Here is a 25,577-nt window from a genome sequence, read left to right as displayed (position 1 = left end):
CTACCTGTTTTGTAAGTAAGATCAGCATATGTAGAGTTGATAATACAAACAGCATCTTATCCCCTTTCAAGAGCTCCTTCTCATCCATAGGATCATCTTATGTCACGTCCCTAGGGTTGTCTCAATCTGCAGGTGGTGAAGGCTTGAAAAAAAACACATCATTACCTTCCCCTTCTTCTTGTGCTTCTGTGCCATCATTACAATAGGGCTACTTTTGCCCCTGAGAAAACAAGCCAGCTACTAAAGCAAAAACTCCTTCACCTATAATGTTGACCCACTCATAGAGACCAACATGTGTACACATGACCTCTACCTTTCAGGAATCTACATGTTAAAATGGGTCCACCTTCCATGATCCAAACCTGCCACAACAGAGAACCCCGAAAGGCAGCTGGCCGGCCATCAAGATGGAGCTGCACACTGGAGCTTAAAATAGCAGGGCCATCTTCAAAGTCGAGTGAAATGCACTGCTAGCTGCTACCTGCAATGCACAGAGACAGCTGTCTCTCTCTTCTGAGCGAGAAGCAGGACAGCTGTTTATGGCAGCACTTGCCCATCTATTTGTTGTTGGGGGAGAAGCTCATTGCCTCTCACCTTTGATTTCTGAATTGTTTTCTGGCAAGGGATAATCTGCCACATTTTTTAGTGTGATCAGATTCTTATAGAATGAAAGCTAATGTAGCAGAGGAAGATGTTTGTGGGGAGGGGAGTGTAGGTGGAAAATATATTACAACCCGCTCCCAAGTAGCTAGCACTTCCAAAGCTGTGTCCTCTGCCATAGATGACCCATGTGGAATTTGAATTTGGCACTGCTCCACTCCTCCCCCATACAAGCAAACAAAAACACACACACACGCACAACTCAATAAACATAATTGTGATTACGAAATGCCAGTCGCCACGAACCACTCTATAAGTTTCCGATATGAAATCCGTTATTAGTAATCACTGTTACAGGTTATCAAACTCCTAAATTATTCTCAAATAATTATCCTTGGCCACCAGCAGTGTTTGTAGTTTCTTGACTTGAAACGTCCACTCATGGACTTATGGACAGTGTCGTTTGGGCAGTAGAAGTCTGATTTGATGTAGTTTGTTGCTATCAGCAGCCATACACGTTTGGCATAATGTTTTGGAATATGAATTCTAACTGCTTGGAAAGTACATTTAGTTCACAATGACTGTATGTGTGCTTAGTAAAATAGAAACAAATACATGCATTTGGAAGCTATGCATTGGTACCAGGATCAGTATAGGAACTGTCAAATTATAATATCCAAGAGCAGACGTGTCAAATGGACAGGGGACATGCCATCAATGACACTGATAAAGATGCACGAGGATGGTTATTTTACCATGATCGTGCAACTTTGAGCCAGCCCTGCACAACCCCATAATAGTTGCAAAAGCGCACCAGCCAAATGACAAGTACGCACAAATTGTTCGTGCTATACTTCATTACAAATTAGGAGTGCATTTGTTTCAGCGAACATCTACAGGCTGTAAACTGTTGAAAGCACTTTACTTGTCAAAGGCAGAGATACGGTCAATAAGTGAGTAGCTGGTTCTGAGAGCGGTAGTAAACTGTTCAACATTGTAACATACAAAACAAAATAATAGTGGAGCACACTAAAACTCAAATGCTATGCATCAAGTTGTTAAACTGGTATTTAGTATGACCATATGAGTAATTCAATTGAGAAATAGGTAAAAAAATATAAACTCTTAGACATCAGGGAGGTATATCATTTTGTTCCTTTTGTTTACCAAATCCATTTACAAAAATACTCTTTACAAATATTCGCATCCGTATCTTGCTCGAATAGTAATTGGATGTCTTGCTCCTTCTAAATTGGAGCTGGCACGGTAAGCATAGGTGTGTTAATGTGTGCCGTACGTGATTATTTTGGACATTACCTCCACCGATTAAAATACGAGCAAGATAAACATCTATAATTGTCAATACCGCACTTTTTAATTAGGTAGATATTTATAAGTGGTGTTTACATGCATATACGGCTTCAGACTCGTGATTTGGGCTATTCAAATATACCAAACTAAACTATATGTTATGGCATGGTCTGGTTGGATATTTTCTGAAAGGATATGCTACAATTGAGTTTCAGTGTGCTCCACTATTATTTTGTTTTATATTAACTGGTTTGGGTTATCAGATTCCAGCCTACACATCATGGAAACAGATGTGTTATAGTGTTAGAGCACCTCACATGTGTACCAATGATCCGGGAAAATTGGAGGGATGTGAAGCTAAATGAAGTAATTGTTGCCTTCATTTTTTTTAAACATTGTAATGTAGTCCGTGTCCTTTAAATGAGTGCGTTTTCATCTGTTTCCTAAATTTGAGCAAGTTTGAGGTGACCCTCATAGATACAGGCATAATGTTCCACATCCTGGACTCTTAAATGAAGAAGGTCTATTTGCTTTCTTTTACTTTTTGGAGTACTTCTCCAGTGGGAGAATGTCCTGTCTTCAAGTGTTCTGAGAACTACAGGAAATGGTGAGCTTGTCAGCCAGGTTAGCAGGGGTGCAGGTTTTGATGACTCGATTGAGATGGTGCAGGCTGGCAGTGGGAGCCAGTGAAGTTCCATCCCAGTGGGGAATACAAGAATATTTCTTCAGGCGCTCATTAACACTGTGACAGGGCCCATTTAAACATGTATACTCACCAGCAAGCTCTTGTATCTATTTCTACTTGAAAGTCTGAAGTTTAGACATGCACAAAACCTGTGAGCCTCATCTCTATCTCCTATCTAGACTGACATATCTTGATTTTTTATATTATGGTCACTGCCATGTTAAAATAGACACTTAGGGGGCTAAAATGTCAGTTTGAGAATTGAGCTGACGCGTTCATTGCCGTACTTATTTTGTGTCAAATGGATTTAAGTGCCACCAAACTTATGAACATGAGATCAAAATCAGCTGTTGAATGCTAAAAAAAAAAAAAACACAACTTGACCATAGTTTGGAGAGGCTTTCAAATGTAACTATCAGGCCAGAGGTCATGCTGGTTTACTGCAAACCAGCCCCAACCAGGGTTTGCTCCGGTGCTCTGAGAGCAGTGCAGAGAAGTGGCCTTTAGCACAGCATTGCTTATCATTCCTGGGAAAGTACTGTGATCAGAGAATAGATGAACAGCTATTTCTCGCTAAGATAGGTATAGTGTGTGATCAGTCTTAAGGAACTTGATTTATAGGCTTGCTATTTTCTGCTGTCGCTAAAATTCAGCATATCATTTAGAAGTAGCAATAGGGTGTAAAATGCTTAAAAAGTACTAACCATGCTAGGACTGTTTATATTGTATTCGCTGGTCATGTAATGCACTGCTGAATTTACTTTTTCATTCTGTGTGGTTGATGTTCATATTTTATGCATTAGACTTGGGGTTTTAGGAAAAAAAATCTTACATTTTGCCTTGTTTTTCTTAGTGCTATTTTGTATGTTTTATCCATTCATTAAAGTGGGCTTGGAGTCCTGCTGTGTCCCTGACTTATCTAGAGGGATTATTTGTGACCCGAAAAAAACACCCACACATTTTTGCTTGGAGGGTGGCTTTGTGTTGAGGAAGGGGACAGATCTTGACAGATTGCTGTAGCATGCCCTTAAAGGTGAACCAGTTTGACGTCAGGGAGACTGTAGAGTAGAGTATTGCCACTATCCAGGTGCAAAAGTACGAGGTCTTGAGCTGCGATTATAAAGTCATTTTTCTGGGAGGAACAGCTTCAATCTCTTTAGGAGAAGCTGATACAAGACAGTCTTGTGTTATTGCCGATGAGTTACGTAAGAGGGAGGTTGTTGACTACAGTGAGTTCTAATGACTTGGTGTTGGGTGAAAGTTTGAGTTCCAAACCATCCAGGTCAGTGTTATTCAGCTAAGATTAGACAGTCACAAGGGGCCTGAGCTTGAGGTCGATGCTGGACACCCAGGTGTATACAAGATGCAGAGGGTGATTAAGGTGCCAGATGTCAGGAGTACAGTAGACTTTCAAGTATAGTTGTGGGACATCAGAATATAGGTGGATTTGTATGCTGTTATTGGTGAGTAACACATCAAGAGACTCAATGTTGCGGGTGAAAATGACAGTGGATGGAAAATGGAAAACGGAAAACTGAGACATCAATAGGTCATATGGAGCTTCTGGCACCTGGAGATGCCCCTTTGAATGAACTGGTGGTGGGTAGTGGGGTGAGGAGAAATATTGAAGAAAGTTTCCAGTGGATTCCATTCAAGACTTCAGGATGTGGTTGAAGGTTGGAGGTTCAACAATGTCAGAGGCGACTGAGTTGTGCAGCAGCATCAGGAGGCATGGGTCAGGTTTATTTGTGGTCACAAGGACTTAGTCTGCAATTTGTAAGATAGCTGGCCCTGTGCTGCAGCTTGATCTGAAGCCGACGTATAGTTGTTCTGGAGATAATTGGTGTTGATTTGATCTTAGAGTTGTTCCTAGACTGTGTTTTTCATGATCCTGCTGAGAAACACAGTAAGTGATGGGCCAGTAGTTGCAGGTGGATGGATCTGCCCTATCTTGAGGACATCTGGAAAGATGCCCTGACTGAGGAAGGAGTGAACAGTAGTGATCTGGCATGAAAGACATTCCTCCAGGAGGATTTGATGAAGAGGGTAAGAGGGTAAGACATAATTTTCATATAACAAGTGTTTATGTGCTAGATAGCCCTTTTTTTCCTTAGTGCCTGGAATTCATAGATTTTAGTTTGAAATTCAGAATTAGTGAAAAATATTGAATCACAAATTGTGAATCACAAATTAAGATATACTAACAAATACCTGTGTGAAATCGCTTTTTGGAAGGGTTCTCCTTTCTTTAAATTCTGAAACTCCGGTTTGCGAATTAGATTGTGTTGCAGATTGTTTATGTTGCACTGGCAGCAACTACTGATATCACAGCCCTGAAGTAGACTACCATTTGCTGAGAGGGCCCAGGAGAGAGGATAGGAGAGGATTAGGCGTACCTCTCAATCCAAGGATATCATGAGGTGCCAGGACACTCAAAGGAAGGAAGGTTCCAGAAAGGCAAAGCATAACTTCTTAGAAAAGAAACCTGAACTTATGGTTGAAAAATGTGTTTCCATGATGATGAGTTATTTGCAAAATCTTCCCTGACTGTTTCTGAGGCTAATCAACATAAAATGTGGCTAAATATATAGAAAAGAATCAGTCCTCTTTGTGTCACTAATTTCGCAAGAGATGGTGTGAGCTTTGTCCCTGAACAAAAGGATAGTTATCAAAATGACAGAATGAATCTGCAGGCGCTGGTGAAAGTCATTCATCCAAACCACCTGCAACTGCCATCGAGGAATTCCTAGAATCGACCCTCCAAACTGAATCTGTATCGGGAGGAAGCAGCGTTAATACACAATACCACCAAGTATGCTAATAGACATATTGCCAATCTCCAAAAAAACGGGTCATGTAGTTGTAGAAATTAAAAGGAAATTCAAAAAACATAATATGTTTAAGAAATAAAAACATTTTATAAAGTGTGTAAGATTACCCTATAGAAAGATTTGAAAACATGCATAATGATCTTTCACTCCAGAACATTTGATGAAACTGTAGAAATGAATTATGAGAGTTGTAGCAAAAAAAAAAAAAAAATATGCAGTATAAAAGTATTGTTTAAATTGTTCACTTTCTCTTATCTATTTGAGTAAGTCTTGTTTACAACGGCCCGGTGAATGTAGTCACTTAAATGTCCCTAAGTCAAGATGGCACAGCTTCAGCAATCTGCCTTGATTCTCACCATGTGGCACACCAGTAATTACATAATAGAATGTTTAAATTTAGTATTAATTGTCTGTTCCCTGTGTTGTGCATTATTTCCTAAAACAGCCACATATGTGCTTGATGATTCTGTTTTGGTACTTTGCATCACAGGCTAGTGCTAGTTGTGCTATACGATTGTGATCGGGCACTGACGTTTTCTCTCCTGACTATTGATTAGTGTCAAACTTGTTGCCCTTGGCTTGCAAACTTGGAGCTACATTATAGAAAGCCTGCTGTAAGTAAGTGGGTTATTAGCAACGGTGGGCAGTTGCCCACTTCAAGGAATAATAAAAAAAACTTGTCAGGGTGAATCTTAATGTCACTAAATGACCCCTTGGTAACCATGGCTCAAGCAGACATGCTTACATTAGGACAATGGGTGAAATATTTCTATAGTACCAAGACAAAATATCAAGTCAAAGCACCAAACATAAAAATCCCAATGTTTATTAGTAAATTAGAGTAAAATGTAATAAACAAAATGACAAGAAACCAATACGAAGATTAGAACATATGAGTTTTTTAAATTTAAGTAAAAATAGTGCCAATAGCAGTAGGTGCCAGTGATAGTCCTTGGAAGCGGTATGGTGAGATCTAAGCTCGATTTCAGGATGAACTTGATGGCGCACACATGCTGAATACACAAAGTGGGTTCATCCTGGTTAAAGATTTTACGTTCTTACTGCTTGACCTAGTCTTTCTCAAGAAACTCAAAATCCTCCAGCTGAGCAAGACTGAAAGTGAATCAAAATTGGACAGTATACACAAAAGCTGATTAATATGGGCACACTCAGTTGGGTCGTGACCCTGACACCATAAATATTTTCATGGAAAATCTAATAAGTTGATGGAACTATGGGGGATTCCTCCTTTACGGAAGAAGTAGTCTCACACACTTAATGTGTCATGCTTCATTATAGACCACCCCTCCCCAACCTTCTAATTGGAATAGGTGCTAGTTTTCCATGTATGTAGGGGTACATAGCCCTGAAGAATGCCCAAGGCCTGTACAGGCTCAGAGTGAGGGCAGAAACATTTTGGCTGTTGCAATGACTGGCTGACCGCCGACCTATGTTTTTAATCATACCAACAGACACCCTTAATAAAGGTGAAAACTACAGGTAGTTCGCTAGTTTTTTTCTTTTTTTTTTTTTTTACTGATCCGGATCCCAGTATTATCCAGTAAGCTTTATCTAAGAACTTACTCTGGTATGTCTGAACCAAGAGGTTGAGTCCCCGGGCTTGGCACTATCCTACCAGGGTGGAGAGAGGTGGTCTTTTATGAACCATGACACAATTAAGTGTGTGAGACCACATCTTCCGTAAAGGAAAAATCCCACAAAATTCCATTGACATATTCGATGTTCCTTGAAATTATTTATGGTGTTAGGTTCACGACCCAACTGAGTGTGCTTATATTAATCACCTCTCCACACCTTTTGTGTGCACTGTCCAGTTTTGGGAAGACATGTGGAGAGATATGTAACTCATCTCTTTGTGTTTCACGCATCAAAATTAGACCCCTTTTCCTTAAGGTCGTCCCCCTAACGGCTCCAGAAGTCTTGAAAAAGTCTGAAAAATATTTTACGTCATAACTTTCTGAAGAAGCTCCATTGGAGCATTTTAAGGCCTCAGGAACTGTAATTGAGAACCAGCACTCGCTTGAGCAGGAACAATGTGCAGCCCACGTCAATTTGGAACTGGGCACTTCAGGAAAAACGCCTCTTGCAGCTTATGTCCTTGTAGCCACACCGGTCGAACAACTGACCCTTGAAGTCCTCTTCTTTTTCCTGTATACAAAAGGGAAGGGAGCAGACTCGGCTGTTTTATAGACAGAAGGTCCAGTCCTCTTCTGCAGGTCCAGAAAGTGTTGTGAAGAGAGTTCCTCGTGGTGGCACATTTATGATTGACACTAGCCAATGGATGAGGTGACTCCTGAACTCCCTAACCAATGGGGAAAACAGGATCCTAGGGGCAACCCTTCCCACTTTTTGAGCAGTTCCTTTTTGCCCTACTGCAAACAATTCCACAGTACCCCTTACTCTTAAAATGTAGAAGGAGAAATTATTTTCCTCTTGTACAGAGCACTTGTGTCCACCCAGATTTGAAAATAAGCACCACCCCCCTAATGTTCACTCTAAACCAGTTATTGAGTATTGTTTCTCCAACTGGATTAGGAGCCAACCTGGCTAGTGAGAGCCTTTAGGACAACGTCTTTCTTTTCTTTGGGCCTCATCTCTGTGCCTTAGACATTAATGGAGTTCCTTGGTCCAAGCTCACCATCTTTCCTGGGCTGATGATGATCATATACCCCATACCCAGTCCATTCTGTCTCCAGTCCATTGGTCTGCTCTGTGAGCAGTTTTTACATATTAAGGTCAAGCACCTACTGGGTAGCTGTTAGCAGTCTAATGCAAATTAGCCACCATGAGCTTCAGGCAGTAAAATGGTACTTTTCTACAAGTTATTTCTCTTGAAGGTTTTTTAAAAATCCAACTTCGCCATTGAATAGAATTTGAATAGAATTTGACTAAAAATGAAAACATTGTCTGACTATTTTCTGTTAAAAGTAAAAAAAAAAAAAGACTTTATAACCTGTACTTTGACATTCTCTAGGACTCAGCTGCAGCCATGCCAGTGAATATAGCTTTTTAGGTTAGTCACTGGCGGAACATGCCAACTTTGATTTCTCATATGTTCCACTTTTAAATATCAGACACCCTACCTTGTGGACGACAGGGTGTACTTCAGGGTGACTTATTAACATATTAAAGTATGGTTTCCGGCTTGTCAAAAAAAGTTATTTTTACAGTTTTGATAGTAGGTTATGAGGCTGCTGCACTCAGGCTACATACTGTGGGCCTAAACATATGTTTTTCAGCTCCACTCTATAGATGGCAATATAGGTGATGCAGTCCACAGGTGGCATTTAACTTTCAGGCGTGGGTGTATTGTTTACTCCATATAATAGGGACTTGTAAGCAAATTATATATGTCTTCCACGGATAAGCTGATTTAACCATATTAAATTGGGACGGCAGGCACTTTACTCCTGTTTAGCAAGGGTAAAAGTGCACAGAGTTCTAAGTACAGAAAATAGGGCGGGCCACTGAAATGAGTTGATTGTGTGGCTGTGGTGGCTTTTGCATAGTTATAGCCCATCAATCGCTGCATAATCTGCAGATTTTAACCAAAATAAATTGTTTCTAGCTCAGATGGTTCAAAAGTTACTACAAACCCAGCAACACTTGTTGCCACGCAGTGGAAGGTCATTTGTAAAGACTGCCTAGTCACAATTCTGTTGCCATATTAGGGTGTTAGATAGGTACTAATGAAGTGCAACCAAATTCCAGACAGTGTGTTAACAAGTGTAGAAATTACCAAAGAAAGGAGTAACACTGTCACAAAATGTGCCACATTATGCCGCATAGAATGCCTTTTCTTGATGCATAATTTAGACAATCCTGTCGCATAATTAAGCCCTCCCCGGCTGCATACTTTGAGTGGCCCTGAGTATAAAGTCTAGAAAAAGGTGAAAAATCTGGGGTGAACATGCAGAATAGGCGGACTGCCTACAGGCTCACTGTCCCTGTTTACACTCTGGCGCACCTATAAGGTAGGTGCACCACACACAAACAGGGTCAGTGTGCTCCATTACATTTAATGCATGGCTCCCAGGGGACGTACATTAGAGAGAAGCGGAGCAACTGTTTTTAACAGCCACTACATCTTTCACAGTGCAGACAGCACCCAATCTGCCACACACAGGGGACTGGGATATCCCATCCCATTGAGTGCAGTGAGTGACTACACCCGTCTGTAGAGGGATGTTGGGGCTCAGAGGTCCCCTTTTACGACATTTAAGAAAGCGCCTTGGGACGATGCACTATATGCCACCTCTTGTGACTGCGTGCTTCATGAGAATCTCTTTGTCGCTGCAGCCATGTCCATAATACCGCATTAGTGCAGCAGCAAACTGTTTTCTTCATTTTCATGAGGCCACGTCCTTATGCAAATGAGGGAGAACCAGCACCATTGCTTAATTTGAGCCAGTGGTTGCTGGTGGGGGTCCATCAGCACTTATTTTTTTGTGACCGGCACTTAATTTTCCTCATCAGACATTCACTGCGAACAAGAGAGTTAAAAATGAACATGGACAAAAGGAGGAAGAGAAAGACTGGAAAACCGTTGCAAAGGGAAAATGCAGGAACGGCACGAGTGAGGTCAAGTGGCCTGGGGTGCTTGGTGATAGAAAAGCCATGAGGTTGAAAGTACGCAGGGATGGTATTCAGTGTGCAGACATTTAAAAGAACTGGCTGCGGGTTTCTGAGCAGAGACTGGGGCACCAGCACTCATTCTATAACAGATTAAGCACTGACCAGCACTTTATGTGCACTGGCACTGTCTGTACTGCATAAGGGGCTGCCCAAGTGTCTGAGAGGTCCCTTCTGGGATAGCAAAGTGCTCCAAGGATGCTGAAAGTGGGCACATATGCCTTTTGTACCCCGAGGGCACCTTAGGTAAATACAGTCCCTGGTATAGTTTTGGAGTGGTAAAACCAAAAAAGTTATGAGGATTGCTTGAAATATTCTTAATCACCAACATTACTTGGGGCTGCATTCCAGTCCATTGTTATAATTTACCGACTCAGCCATTCTAGAAAAATACACAACGGAATTGCACCTTGTGAGTGAGCCTCACTACCCACTTATTTCCATTCACCTACTCAACCACTGCCTTTGGTCGCCTACCCATTCACACAACTCTTATACACAGACACCCACATTTTCTCAGCCACTCAGTCAAGCCCTGCAAACACTTATTCAAACAAACACACATTGCCTCACCCATTCAGTATCCAGCAGTTTCAGTGATAAAAGCTACGCTTTTATTTGAGCTGCAGATTACATGTTTAATATGACATATCACGTCATTAGTCTGCAGAAGAAACAAAATGAGCATAACTAGCCATGATAAATTACTGGAACCATCACTGCCTTTGAGAGACAAAATCACCTACAGAGGCAGTGAAGGGAAGGGAGAGGAGAGCTGAGAGAACAGATTTATTTCTTATTGTCTGTAAAAAAGATAGAGTTCCAACTTACTTGTGTGCAGGGTTGTCTTTGGCATATTTATGACTTGAGGTCTTCAGGTCACACTCCTGTCTCCCAGAGAGCCCTGGAGGGAGTTATTTATTGTATTTATTCCATTTCTCTGCCACAGACTGCTTGTAATGCAGGAAAAGGGGATTTTGATTGCACAATGCCACATTCTTTTAATAAAATGTGACCTCTGGTACATAACATGCTAGAGTGGGGTGTGGTCATTAAGGCCTTCTGATCACACCCCACCATTTGAATATATGAGAAAGGGTGAATAATAATATCGGAGTGGCATTACGTTTTTAGAAACCCGGGCTGAACAAAAAACGCTCCAGGCTGTTTACTATCAGGGCTTCTGGTGGAGGAGGAGATAAGCCAGGGACATCACTGCGTTCTGAGAAAACGTAAGGGCTTTGCGTGGGCAAGCCCTGTCGGCCCTACTGTGCAGCTTTCAGCCACATACTCACACAGGTGCAGTGGGGCTTTTGAAAGTGCACAACTTTCACTCGGAAAATGCTGTGCAGAAAATGTTTTACTTTCATCATGTAATTAAATATATGCTTCACTGGAGAGGCCAGAAAAGGCTAGGGGCGCAGCCCCTTAGCCCTTGAACACCAGCTGCCCCTGGCAAAGACCAGTCCTATGCATATCAATCTTGATTTGTTCCAATAGGACAAAGTCAACTCGATCTCCAAGGCCAGGTCTTCTCCAGAAAGGAACATCTGCATCCCTAGTCTTGTCACTGCCTTTTTGGCTTCATCAATGGGTTGTAGCTTTAATCCAGTGGCACAGTGAGCAAGGGACCCAAATTATTCTTGGTCCTGCTCCAATGGGAACAGTCCATCCGAGCTGCTAGGCAGATCGCACATTGTATTAGCCCCAAAGGGAGTTTTCCAGAAGGAGGGCATGATTGAAGCCATTGCCTAGGTTTACATGTAATCTGGTAACCTTATGGGGAGCGGGCACTGTTGTGGTGTGGCATTTGGGCACCAAGGGGTAGTAAGTGAGAGAGAGGCCCATTCCCAGACCCTAAAGGCAGTACTTTAAAAGTCCCTGCTGATGTCGGGAAAAGACCAATTATCACTCGGGGAGAATTATTTGGGTCAGAGTGAAAAATATGTCCTTGGTTATCTCATTATCCAGGAATGGTTTTCTGTCAGGTTTGTTGAGGAGGGTAGTTTCTCATTTCCAATGGCTTCTTTCACAGTTTCAAAAACACACGTTAGCAAATGCTCCCATTTGGTTTTCCTGGTCTTTATCGTTACTTTTAGGTTGGTATTTGAAGTGAAGAAGCAACAAGAAGTGCGACGCAGCTACAGATACTGATTGTAAAAATCTGAAGTCGGGTCCTGTTGGTGGCCCTTGCAGTGGCCCATTATAAAAGTCTGCTTGATTTGAAATGATCTCGTGCATTTGTTTTAAACTGCTGATGGGTGGCACATATTTTGAGGTACTGAGGTGTGGAGTGGGAGTCTGCGTGCGTATTTGTGTGGTCTGCTTTCTCTGCTGGAGACGGCCAGTGCTACTTATGTGGAAATCTAGCCGTTTGCGTGCACTACGTATAAGTACGTGTTTCTTGTTCATGACGGATTTGCTCCTCTCACGAATTCTGAAGTATCGCAAGTGCTGTAGTCGGGAGCGCGATGCATCCTTCCTGTTCATTGTTTCCTACGGAGTCCGTTTACTCGCTGCGGGGGACTGTCTCATGCTGGACTGTTGGGGCTTCCGTGGAAGAAACAGTTCATGCGATTGGCACTTCTTCTTGCCCGTGAGCCAACTGCTCCTGGCCCAGTGGTGTATTCCAGTAAGGGTGAATTACACGTATCAGCGTTGTGAACACAATGGGATTGGGGTTCTGTGGAACACACTCTTCCTACCGTTAATTGTCTGACTAACGTGTCAGTTTAGTATTGCCAAATATTGAGTTGCACAGTCTTGCGGGAGGGAGTGGGAGGTTCTGGACTCATTTGACCCTTAGCAGGGCAGGTGAAGGGGCGACGGTGCATTCCCTGCACGCTCTAATGAGCACAGAGAATAGCAGGATTGTTGTGGAACAAACAGCAGATGTGAGGAACTAGGGTGGGCTGTATTAACGAATGTGGGAGCTAGCAGCCAACGTTGTATGTTCCTTAGGTGACTGTCACACATTCAAGAGAACAAGGTTGTCGAAGGTAAATCCTGGACAACAAGAGCTAGCCCATATCGTCTGACCTAATAAACGAAATTACATACAGTAGATTGAAATGTACTGCGTTTACATGTTTAGAGGTGATCCCTTTGGGCACCCATCCAGTAGGAACATTCGAAGAGCACGGTCGTGTTACTAGCTGCGATCTTTAAAATAATGCTTGCTTGTACACTGGTGCACCCTCTCAGTACTGCTGCACGTTCCTTGTGAGTGGTTAGTCTACCTACTAGTATGCTGGTTTAGTCGTAAGCAGCCGGGCCCGTTTTCTTTTATGTTCTGTGCTTGGAGCTAAACCGATACGAAGCGTAGAGCCTTGCCACTGCTTACAATAAGAAGCGGAGATATTCAACTAAATCCTGATTTTGAAATGCCCATTTAAGGTATCTGAACTCCAGCGTTTGTTCTGGCTGGAGATAATTTACTGCCAGGCTTCGAGTGCGCGGGTTACATTGTCGAAGGCTGCTCGTCTTTTATATCCGTGGCTCTGATAACTGCAGTATGAGACCACACGCAGACAGAAGGGCCTCTAGTCACTTAAGCATGTAAACAGTCTGGCTTCTTCACAAAGTGGAAAAATATTTTTTGTGCACTGTTTCCCAATATCAGCATGTAATAATTCGGTGTGCAACTGTGTCAACATTGTTTTGGCCAGAACCAGCAGACCTGTAACCTCTTAAGGGAAGAAAACTTAAATGCAAAACGGGGTTGTTTACTGCTGGGATTCACAGAACAATTAGTGCTCGAATTTGGATCGGTGCTTTCAAATAGATAGTGTACGGAATTTGTTCACTGCTTAAAAGTAATGGATGTTAGTGAATGCAGCAGGTTCATTCGATGCCCGGCTATTCAAAGTCAGCTGTTTACATGTAGCCCTCATTCTGTCTGTTAAGTTATTTCGGGTTTTTGTTCACAAACGACAGTTTGCCCTTGAATCTGGATTCCGAGATTGTCAGTAATTATTACAGTGCATGCTTTAGCTAGCAAAATATATTCATCAGGGGTTAAGCCCTCGGAACACTTTGTTTTGGAGAAGGTAGTCTAATATAAGTGGGAGCACCCAGAGTCGACCAAATCTTCAACCACCTTATCATTTGTGTATTCAACGACGAGAAAAAAAAAAAATCACATTTTTGCCTCATTTTCTAAAACGGAGTCATGGTTCCTTTCGAGACTGCCTCTGACAACGGTGCTAATGGAGTAGGAATCATGTGCGCAAGGAATACTCATAACTCACTTGCTATGACTGTACAGGGGATGTATAGACCTTCTTTGTAGAGTTATGGTTACGCTGCAATGTAATAAAAAAGGCACTTCAGTCATGTAATAAAGATGTTCAGGCACCACCAATGTAATATATGAGGCATGGTACACGATGTAATACTTTCCACTGGAAAATAATATGACTTTGTTTTGATTAGAGCATCGCGTCTACTGTGGAGACTGCCTACAGCCAGAAGAAGGTACATAGGCATTGTGTTCCACTGGGGAGATTGTATTACTCACCCCATCGTGGCAGCCTTAGTTTCTATGTGTTTACATACAAAGCATTAAATACCTTAATATAGCAAAAACGCACATCTTTAATGATGCAGAGTATGTGTGAGAAGCTTCATCCCCTATCTTGTGAGCTCCACCATTGTCAAGGTTTACTTCACTGACACAATCCAGCATTTGAAAGTTTGTTCTTCTGGCCCAATGTTTAAGAGCCTGATGACTATCTACCATGATTTAAGGTGGCTCTCTTCTGTGGAGCAACCCCTTCTGAAGATTGAATCGTACTATTGTGCATGTATTGTTACCCTCCTTTATACTTCAGCATTGATCTTCCAAATCTGAATGTCCCCTTTCTCTTACTAATTATTGCATATTGGAGATTTCCTATTCAACTTCTTTCCTCAGAGTTAAGGATGCATCTGTACATTCTAGAAGTCAGGATTTTTACAGCTTATCTCTTTTTCGTTATCCCCAACTATTTCCAGAATAGCAGTGTCGTTTTGGCCCAGGCCAGTTATGTCCCATTGTGACTAGTGCAAGACATACAAAGCTATACCATTTCCTCTATAGGTTAACCAGCCCTCTCTGGGTAAAAGACTGGCACAGATCTGGTGTAGCTGGAAGAAAGTTGTTTTTAGACATTAGTCCTCATCCATAGGGATGTTGTAGGCTTCATCATAGAACCTCAATATATAAGCCTAGTGGCGATTGCCTCCAGGTAGTTATAGTTAAGACCTAGTTTTTATAGAAAAAGCGTTTTTTTTCCCTTGCCCATATCTGTGGCGCCGCTTGATGAATCTTCACAAAAGTTTCCTAATAAATTTGCCAGTCATGTCAGTTGCTGTCTGGAAAGTTTTGGGGTGATCAGTCAAGCAGGGGCTGAGAATAAGAAGGGGATCCCAAAATGCTTTTTCTCCATTCATTGTTCCATAGGGATTTTGAACAGTGATAGTGCCAAAACTACAGGACGGAATTACACCAAATCTGGTAGAAAGGTAGGTCCTGGTCCAGAAAGCGACCTTTTTGTGATTTGGTGTGAAACTATTCAGGGGTTTTCTTGTAATTAACTGGAAAACAAATTTGTATATGTAGGGATGCGGATTTGTCGCAACCTCTACGTGAAGCTCTGAATGGAAGAATATACATTTTTATGTAGCGGCAAGATATAACAATGCAAAGAGGTTAAAGTTACACCAGTTTGTTAATCAAGCCAAGTGGGCTGAAATATCTTATATTCACTTCTTTTGTGACAATAAAATACACAACAATAGAATACACTAGATGGCCACATTCTATTTAACTAATTATATGCAGAGAGAGCTAACCACATCTTTGTCTAAGAAATATCGCTCTCATAGAGTTTAATATATTATAGGGATCACTGTTTGCAAATTCACTGCGCTGTGATCCCATCCACCCTGTTAATTCAGTGACATATTATCAGCTACCACTCATGTGGTATATTGCTCAGTAATATTGCGAACCTAATGATAAACCATACAAATGCTAGCAGAATAATGCAGCGCCTCCATATCGAATTTGCTCCCATAATCTGTAATCAAGTCCAAAATGGGCTGCACTATCTTACTTTCATTATTACTTATATGACCGTGGTGCTGCAAAGATAACTACATACTCTGTAATACCTATGAGCAAAAATACTTACAACAAATACGCCTGCTCAAAGAAGAAAGAAAGAAGTAAACGTAGCACATGCAACTAAAAAATATCTTAAGAAAGATTTCGGTTACTGATAATAAATCCATTCTGTCAAAACTCTCCCTCATGACGGCCTGTGCGAGTAATAATACTGCTTGCTATAAATGTGTATAACGGTCTTCTTCGCAGTTCAGACCACAAGGGTTTTTTGTGTTAAGTTCTACAATGTAGCGTGATTCCATTCTTCCAAGGGCCCTTTCCCTGTCTCCTCCTCTTATGTTGAACGGCAAGGAATCAATCACATAATAAACTAATCCCCCAGCATCGCCCAGATGTGTCAAGCCACTGGGTATGTCTGATACTTATTCCTGATAACACACACGTTGGAGTATTCTCTTACGGACAGGCAGTTTAGTACTGCCTATGTCCTTCAGATCACATGGTCATTGTGGCAGATATATTGCAGAATTGGTCTTAAAGTGATATACTTCCTTGATATTATCATTTCTGTGGGTAAGCGCAGAGCTGTATTCTGCAATGTTCTTCCCATATACTTAAAGCCTGGACATTGATTGATCCTGGTTTGATTTTATTTTTTAACCAACTCAGGACTAATATTGTCAAAGCATCTCTCATAGACCTTGCTCTCTTAAAATTTATACGTGGTCTACGTGGAACCAAACTCCTTATTACCTGATCGCTCTTAATTAGATGTCAATGTTTTTTTAAAATAGAGCATATCCTCCCTTCCTGTTTACTGAAATTGGTCACAAATCTATAACTAGGATCGAATTCATCCTGTTTTTTTCTTTTTGCACCCAAACAAGATGGCATCACGTGACTTCTGTTTCACCTTATGCACTGCTTCATCAATACAATTTTTAGTGTAGCCCCTGTCCATAAATCTCATGGATAGCTCTGTAAGGCCTGCTCCTCCTCTACCCTTTTGCTGCATTATCGTCTCACCCACAGGGTTTCTCCTTACAGAATACTGTAAAATCAGAATTTTTGGATGACAGCTCGTGGCATGCAAGAGTGTTACCTGCGGCTTGTTTTCTATATAGTTTTGTGTGCAATTTGTTGTCTATCACATAAACTGTTAGATCAAGAAGTTGTACCTCAGTTTGATGGATGTTACTTGTAAATTTCAGGTTGAGGGCATTATCAGAGATCTCACTTACAAAGTTCTCGGCACTTTCTCGAGTACCCTTCCATATTATCAAAAGGTCATCTATGTATCTGCTCCAATGAATGATGTTATCCTTCCAGTCTAAATTTAACTCATTCCGGATTACCTGCTCCTCCCACCTGCCCATACACAATTTTGCATAGCTGGGGGGAAGCAGGTACCCAATAGCTGTCCTCTTAATTTGAGTTCTTTATTAAACAAAAATATGTTACTCTCCAAATATCGTTTGGTCGTGCTGAGGAGCATCTATGTGTGCTTTCACAAGCTCACAGGTCTACTGCTCAAGAAATATTGTAGATTGATCGTCATAAGCACAAAATCATTTTCCCAAGGTATATCATAGATTTTTTTCAGAAAATCTATTGTATCCTGTATATAAGATGGTAATGATCTCGCAAAGTCGGCCAAAAAATAATCAACATATTTTGAAGTATTCTCAAAAGCACTCCCCATAGCTAAGAAAATGGTGCACCCTGGAGGATTATCTTTGTCCTTATGCACCTTGGGTATCAGATAAAATACAGGTGTGCGTGGATGACATATGCTCAGAAACCTGTATTCCTCGTTGGAAAGCAGACTTTGCTTATGGCAATTGGACAGTTCTTTATTATATTCAAGATTAATTTTTCTCATCTCTTCCTTGTTATTCCTAGAGTAGCAGCTCTCATTGTTAAATTGTTTGTATGCTTCCCCCATATACTTATCTCTGGCCCATAATACCAAATTACCACTGTTATCAGCATTTTGGACAATACAATTAGGATGTGAATTAAGTTTCCTCAATTACTGTTGCATACATAATCGCATAACTCTTTCTTCATGCCTCATTTTTTTTTACTGCACTGCAGGTTTTTTAAATCTTGGATCACTAAATCATTAAAAATATCAATTATCAATTGCATCTCTTGGCATTTTCGGAATAAACTTAGATTTATCCTTCAAATCGGTTGGTACAGCTACAACAATTTCAATATCCAAAGACAAGCTCACAACCTGTACCGGTGTCTGTTCCTCAGTACCTAACGTTTCATTCTCCGGCTCCTGCAGCGTAATTTGGAGATTCAAATCTGCATCTTTATACTGCTGATCAGCTCCTGACCATTTGTCTTTTCTCCCTGTATGAACTTTGGGTTGCAGTGCAAAGAACTTTTTCAGCTTAATTGCTCTTGTGAACTGAAGGAGATCAATTCTAGTTTGTGTATCGTTCAAATTCTCACCTGGACAGTATGATAAACCCAACTTTAACATCCTTTCATTCTCTTCACTCAGAAGTATATCAGCGATGTTAATAATAGCATTGTTATCATTGCCTATAGTTGTCCTCATTTCCGGTGTTGTCTCTGTGCTCACCCTTTGAAGTTTTTTCTTTGCCTAAGTCTTTGTCCTGAGCTTCTCCATCTCCTCTTCCTCTGATTGTTTTTTCTGATGATAAATTTCTGGGTCTCAATTTGAAGCCCCGTTCTCTGTGTAAAAAATCCAATTATGCAGAGAACGGGGCTTCAACTTGAGCACTCCGGTCTGGAGCACGGCGGCTATCAGTGAATTCTAAGATGGAAATATATGATTAACATTCAGGCCGTTGTCGAACCCCAATATTACAGATGCAAGAATTGAAATGTATAAGTACATAAAAAAAATGTAAGTTACACAAATACTATCCGATAAAAAAACAAGAGGCACCAGTATGTATTATCGAATCTCAAGATTTACCGTTAAAGAGGTCCCAGAATTATTGGAGATCCATGAATTCAATAAGGAGGCAACACACAGCTCTGTGGTGAACATGACTGAGGAACTGAAACTGGGTGAAATCTATGGTGGTCCAGAGTTCGATCAGGAATAAGTTAGGGAGAATGGACAAAATACAGAGACCATGGCGATTAATACCACTACCTTGAATGAAATGGGGTTCTTCACGGGTGTACCTGTGCAAAGTGGGTGCAAGCTCAAATCCTGCTTTTGCCCCCAACTACCCTCTGGCAATAAGATAAACTTATTTCATGAACTGGTGGTGGAAGACCTGAACAAGTTGAGATAAGAATGGCTATGAAGAGACATGGAGGGAAATTTCTCACCAAAGGATTGGAACGACCTAAGCTCCTTTAGCAGGAATCCATCAATAATAATAAAACCATCTGATAAGGGGGTCATCATCGTGATTATGGATCGCACTACATACATGGCTGAGGCTAGAAACAGTTATGCCAGCGGTGTCCCCCTCGTGGGCCGCAGCCGGATCGGCGGTCCGCGTCTCGGGTGGCCAATTCTGCTGTGGGCCGCTTTTTGGGCCGCAACCTGCTTTTTGGGCCGCAGCGTGATCTGGAAGTTCTCTTTTGTGCTCTGGGTCACGCTACGCTCCTTTACGACCCCCATAGTTTTTGCTCACCTGCTTTCTGGATTTGTTTTTTCTTTTGTTTATCTTCTTCTTTTTTCTCCTTCCTTGGCCATATCTTCTTCTTCCCAGGAGTCTGTGTTTCCTTTTCTGCATGCATTGCTTACCTGTTTTACTATGGCTATTTTTCCATTCACCTGTATGTGGCTTTTCCTATTCGAAGATGGTGTCTTAGCTCTTCCTGCATGTCAATTCCTGTTTGTAGGTATATAAGCACAGAAGGTCTTCTGTTCCTTGTGTTGCATACACTTCCATTCTGGTGATGCTCCTTGCTCCCATGTCCAGTGAATTTGGACCTCTCTTGTTTTGCTCATAGTTTTCTTGTTGCTGATTTTTCTTGTGTTTTTCTTTTTTCCTTTTGCCGCTTTTCAGGAGTTCCTGTGATCTGAGGTTTTTTCCCCCAATATTGTTTTGTTTCTTCTGGGACTTCTTCTGGCGTTATACTGTCAGCAGCACTGTGGCTACTGGAAAGGGTCGCCCTTGGCCAATCCAGAACAAGCAAGAAATCAGGTGGTGCCCCGGGACTGGCAGATAACAGTGGCAAGAAGCGTGCAAATTGTGACAGAAACGACCAAAGCACTTTGAGCAATGATCCATCATTAATAATAAAACCATCTCATAAAGGGGTCAACGTCATGAATATTGATCACACTGCTAAATACATGGCTGAAGTTAGAAGACAACTAAACTCTGTTCATTATGAATGTCTCCCTGGTAAGCCTTTGAAACAAATTAAAACTGAGTATCATTTGAAAGTGGAGGAGTGGCATAACAAAGATCTCCTGGACTGGGATGAGTACCAATACCTTTGCACGGAAAATGCCAGAATGGAGACAATATCCTTTCTCCCAAAGATGCATAAAAATGCCAGAACAGCACTGCGAAGAACCATTGTGACTCCATTGCCGCACCATTGGAGAATAGTTTGAGATATCCGGACTTATTTCTACAAGCATATGTCATCAATTTGCCATCATATCTTAAAGACTCCACTGATTTTTCTGAAAAAGTTAGATGGCGTCCCTTGGAAACCTAACTATATCATGACTACTTTAGATGTAGTGTTGTTATGTATATCTATCAATCATGATGATGGAATAAGAACCTATAAATACTTTTTGAGGGAAAGACCAGTGGAACATATGCAGCACACCAACATGTTGATCAAAATGATTTGGTTCTGCCTTACATACAAAATAAGTCTTTAAGAGCAAAAATTACCATCAAAAACAGGGTACAGCTATGGGCAACTCTTTCACCACCACCTACGCAATCATGTCATGGGATTGTGGGAGAAAGAGATATGCTGGGCAGAAACAAATGAACCGTACATAGAAAAAGTCGCAGTGTGGGTTTGGTTCATTGACAACCACTTCATTTTTTGAGAAGGTGAAGAACCAGAGCTGTGTGAATTCATATAGAAATTGAACCACAGCAACTTCAATATCCAGTGCAGTACCTCACACAGCTGAATATGCTGTGATTTCTTAGACATTGAAATTGATGTATTAATTGGAGAACTGGTAACTAAGATCCACAGGAAAGCCACAGCCACTAACTATATTAGATGCAAATAATGGCCACCTAAAGTTTCTAAAATGGAATATCCCTTATGGGCAGATGCTGAGGGCCACATAAATATGCTCCACAAAGGCAGGATTTGAGAAAGAGGTCAAAAATATGTGCATGAGGTTCAGTAGACTAGGTAACCCATGTGGAGTTATAGGAACAGCAAAGGAGAGAGTTAACAACAAACAGAGAGATCAGTTATTGTTTGAAAAAACGTGATTGGCCTAAGCAGGAGGGAAACAACATGAAGAGACTCTTTTTGGAGTTCAGTATGGCACAACCTGAAATTAAGAGAATTTTGATAAACAGTTGGCAGTTATTAATAAAAGATGAACATATTAAAGATGTGGTTAGTGCTGGCCCCCGAATAACATCCAAGAGAACTAAAAGCTTGGGTGACATTCTAACACAGTTATTGGGTTCCTGAGGAAGAGCGCAATTGGTTACAGAAATTTCTGAGGAACAGCGTAATTGGTTACAGAACAACTTGAAAGGATTTTATTAAGTGCGGTTCCTGCAAAGCTTGCCGACATGCATTAAAATCCAAAATTTGAATGTCAACAGGTCACTATCCAAGATAGATTAACTTGTATTACAGATTATATAGTTTACGTCTTTAAATGCATGTGCAACAAATTATATGTAGGCAGCACAATCAATACATTAAAGATTCAGATCCTACAACACATGTGGGCCATAAGAAATGGGGATAAGAGTTATCCAGTGGCCTGCCACTTTGAACAGTCTCATAACTGGTCACTGGAGGACTTCAAATTATATGGCATAAAACATGTCAAAAAGCATCTACGAGGAAGTGATAGAGACAAAGAACTAAGGAGAGAGGAATTGAGGCTGATCATTGTCTTAGGAACAGAAACCCCATGGAGACACAATAATTATGCCAAACTCCATGTGCACTTATCAAAATTTCTAGGTGTGGTGGGGGATCATCAAGGAATCTATCTAGCCACCTCACCCCGTGTGCGATGAGTTACGCTGAGAACTGAATGTAGATTATTTTAAGGATCTGATATTTGACATATTTGACATACATGAACGAAACAGGGGGGGGGGCATCCGAAGACTAGATTTATGAGCTATTGACCCCCCCCAATTTCTGACACGTGGGATTATTACCTGTAGAAGGTTAACTTTTAACTGCACGTTTTGCACTATGGCCAATATTTTGTGGATGGTTACAACTATGTAAAACTACTGTTTTTGAGATGATGGGTTTTGAATCCAAGCACAACCTGCAACATTTTTTAAAACATTTTTTTATTACATTTATGTAGAAATGCATAGAGTGATCATATTACGTAATGAAAACATATATAGAACACATGCATGCAATATGCTCCAACGAACATTTTCGAAAGCGGGGAGGTGTAGACAAATCAGATCAATTGCATTACACAATAAATGCAGCTAGACAGTTATTGGATTACCATATTTGCACATCAAGCATCTCCAACCTACAATTTCAGCACTGACTACCACTAGTGTGTTAGTATGTAGATGGGGCTACTGTCTGCTAAGTGTCTCTATTCGGACAGCGTTGCGACCTTTTATGCAGGGGATGTTGCGTCACAGATAGCCACTAAGTGCAGTGGGGCTTCTGGACTGTGTGGTGAGTGGGGTGCCTAGATCCATTAGGGTTACCTCTCATTGGGATGCGAGTGGGTATTTGCGTAGGCCTAGTGAGTCTTCCAAAGGAAGAGCTGTTCCGTCCACTCTTGCTAAGAAAGTGTTAGTGACCTCACCCTTTCTTCATATGTTGGTGGTTCGGGGGATCACCATCTACGAGTTATAAGGCGTTTAGTCAGCAATAAGCTCAAGTCTGGGAAATGGGACGTAACTCTATATACAGGCTTCCCATGTCTGTGTTACCTAGTGGGTCAAGTGGTTCAGGATTGAGGTCCAATATCGATGTAGGTTCGGACACGACCACAACATGAATAGTAAGTCTGTTTCCAGCCCCTAGCAGTGTGGGCATGCAGTTTCAGTGCAGCTGTAGTACTTGCTAATCTTATCAGGGGTGAGATAGGCCCTCTGTGTAACATAGTATTGTATTAGGCAAAATCTCATATTACGCAGAACATGCGCAGGAGCTTCTAATATAGCTGCCCATTCCTTATCAGTGAAGGGCCCCCCTTTGTCTTCCTTCGATTGCCCACATGGAGCTGTAAGTGGCCCCGAAGCGAGGAGCCGTAATGAGTCTCGTATCCAGCGCACCAAGTGCCCCCCCCTCTCCAAATACATGTAGGTATTGTAATGTAAGATGTATCTGGGTCTCCCTTGTCAGTTCACTCCATGCACGCTGCAATGCGCCCTGAAGGGACTTATACAAGGTTCCCGGGGGCAAATCAGAGTTCTACATCAGGGCGTTGTGAGTGCAGAGCATTCCAACAGTATAAAGGTCTCCCAGAGTGTGTATCCCCACTTCATGCCAGGAATCAAGTCGATGGCCGATGTAACACGCGCTACATGGCGTCCTCAGAAGTGGAATGGCTGGTGCATTGGGGACAATATCCCTAGTGAGGTAACAACATTTACGGTAACAGCGGTATGCCAAGTTTAGCAGTAAGGGCTCTGGTGCAGAGGACTTGGTACAAGGATGGAATAAACGGAGCAGTTTATGACGTGACCATACATGTAAATCAGTAGCGGTATCTGATAGGTATCGGGAGGGAACCAACGAGCCACCCATTGCAGCTGCGCAGCTAGGTAGTAGTGTTCCAAATTCCGCAGTGATAACCCACGTAGGTTCGTTGGGCGATAGAGTTTAGTAAGGGGTACTCTGCAGCTGGAGGTATTCCAAATGAAGCTGCGTTTATCCCGCTCCAAGGATAAAAAAAAATGGGTTGGAATATATAATGGCAAATTCACAAAGTAATATAACAGGTGAGGTAGAATTATCATTTTAACGTGGGCTACTCTGCCCATCACTGTCAATGGCAGAGTCTTCCAGAATGTCATCTGGATTTGCAGAGCTGCCGTGGCGCACACTAGATTCCCATAAGACAGATCAGTGTCCGTGTCGTATACCTGGATACCGAGATATCTAAATGTATTTGGCTGCTACACCAATTTAGAAAACTGAGATGGGGCTTGGTCAGTCATAGTGGGAAAACACAGGACTTGGCCCAGTTGACCCGCAGGCCCGAAACTTTTGCATATGTATCAAAAAGGGATATTATAACATCTGCATATAGGGATACAGCATGGAGCCCAACCCCCTGGCATGCCCTCCCTTCCGGAGTGCGAGCGCCAGAGGTTCCATTGCCAGGGCAAATAAGAGGGGGGATAGAGGGCATCCCTGCCTTGTACCTCTTTCAATCTGAATCACTGATGATACATGTTGTCCAAGCTTGGTTTGGGCTGTTGGGAAGGTGCAATAATAGTCTCACCAGTTGGAGAAGGCGAGGGCCTAACTCATATATTGGTAGGAAGGGCCATTTCAGCAAATTGAACGCTTTCTCTAGGTCTATCCCAAGGCAGCCCGCTCATGGCCAATGATGAGAAGCATACCTCAGTATACAGAAAAAACGGAGTATGTTGAGAAATGTTGTGCGAGCAGGCACAAAGGTGTTTTGATCCTCATGTACCAATGCGGATACTAGTGGGGCTAGTTGCGTTGCAACGATTTTGGCCAATATTTTATGGTCCATGTTTAGGAGGGCTACGGCCTATAAGAGTGCAAATTAGTGGGGTCCTCATGCGGCTTGAGCAGGGAAACCAATGTGGCCTCCCGGAGCATAGTGGGTAGTTGTGGCTTAGGGCCTCCTGATAGAGATTAAGCATTTGGGGTGCAAGTTGGGTAGAGTATGCTTTATTGAGTTCTGCCAGCAGCCCATCAGGGCCAGGGGTTTTGCCATTAGCAAGTGAGCGGATGGCATCTTGTATCTCTGGGAGCGTTACAGGGTCCTCCAGTTCCGAATATTGTTCGGCTGTGATCCGAGGAAGGGGTAGATCAGCGAGGAACGGATCAATATCGCATGATTTGGGGAGGGAAGGGGGAGGAGTTTGAGGCAGAGCAATATAATGCAAGTGGAATGATTTGTGAATTGCATCTTGTGTACTACCTGCACCATAAGTTAGTTTCCTGAGAATACAAGTCCCTAGTGTTGCATGGATTATCCAGTGACCAGAAAGGAATGGGAAGGGAGGCTTTGAGA

At 41.9% G+C, this 25,577-nt stretch overlaps 1 protein-coding gene and 1 long non-coding RNA gene across 3 annotated transcripts in view; one reads left to right on the top strand and one right to left on the bottom strand.

Moving 5' to 3' along the window:
- Window positions 1–13,525, bottom strand: part of LOC138295680 (uncharacterized) — a 91,255-nt gene extending 77,730 nt beyond the window's left edge. For both annotated transcript variants that reach the window (XR_011203663.1, XR_011203664.1), the window contains exon 1: window positions 13,324–13,525. This is a non-coding gene — a long non-coding RNA (uncharacterized lncRNA). The remainder of the gene's footprint in view (window positions 1–13,323) is intronic.
- Window positions 1–25,577, top strand: part of SLX4IP (SLX4 interacting protein) — a 655,245-nt gene that overhangs the window by 131,670 nt on the left and 497,998 nt on the right. The window lies entirely within an intron of this gene.

This window comes from Pleurodeles waltl, chromosome 5 (assembly GCF_031143425.1).
Source record: "Pleurodeles waltl isolate 20211129_DDA chromosome 5, aPleWal1.hap1.20221129, whole genome shotgun sequence".
Classification (NCBI taxonomy): domain Eukaryota; kingdom Metazoa; phylum Chordata; class Amphibia; order Caudata; family Salamandridae; genus Pleurodeles; species Pleurodeles waltl.
This window is presented reverse-complemented; position numbering and strand designations above follow the sequence as displayed.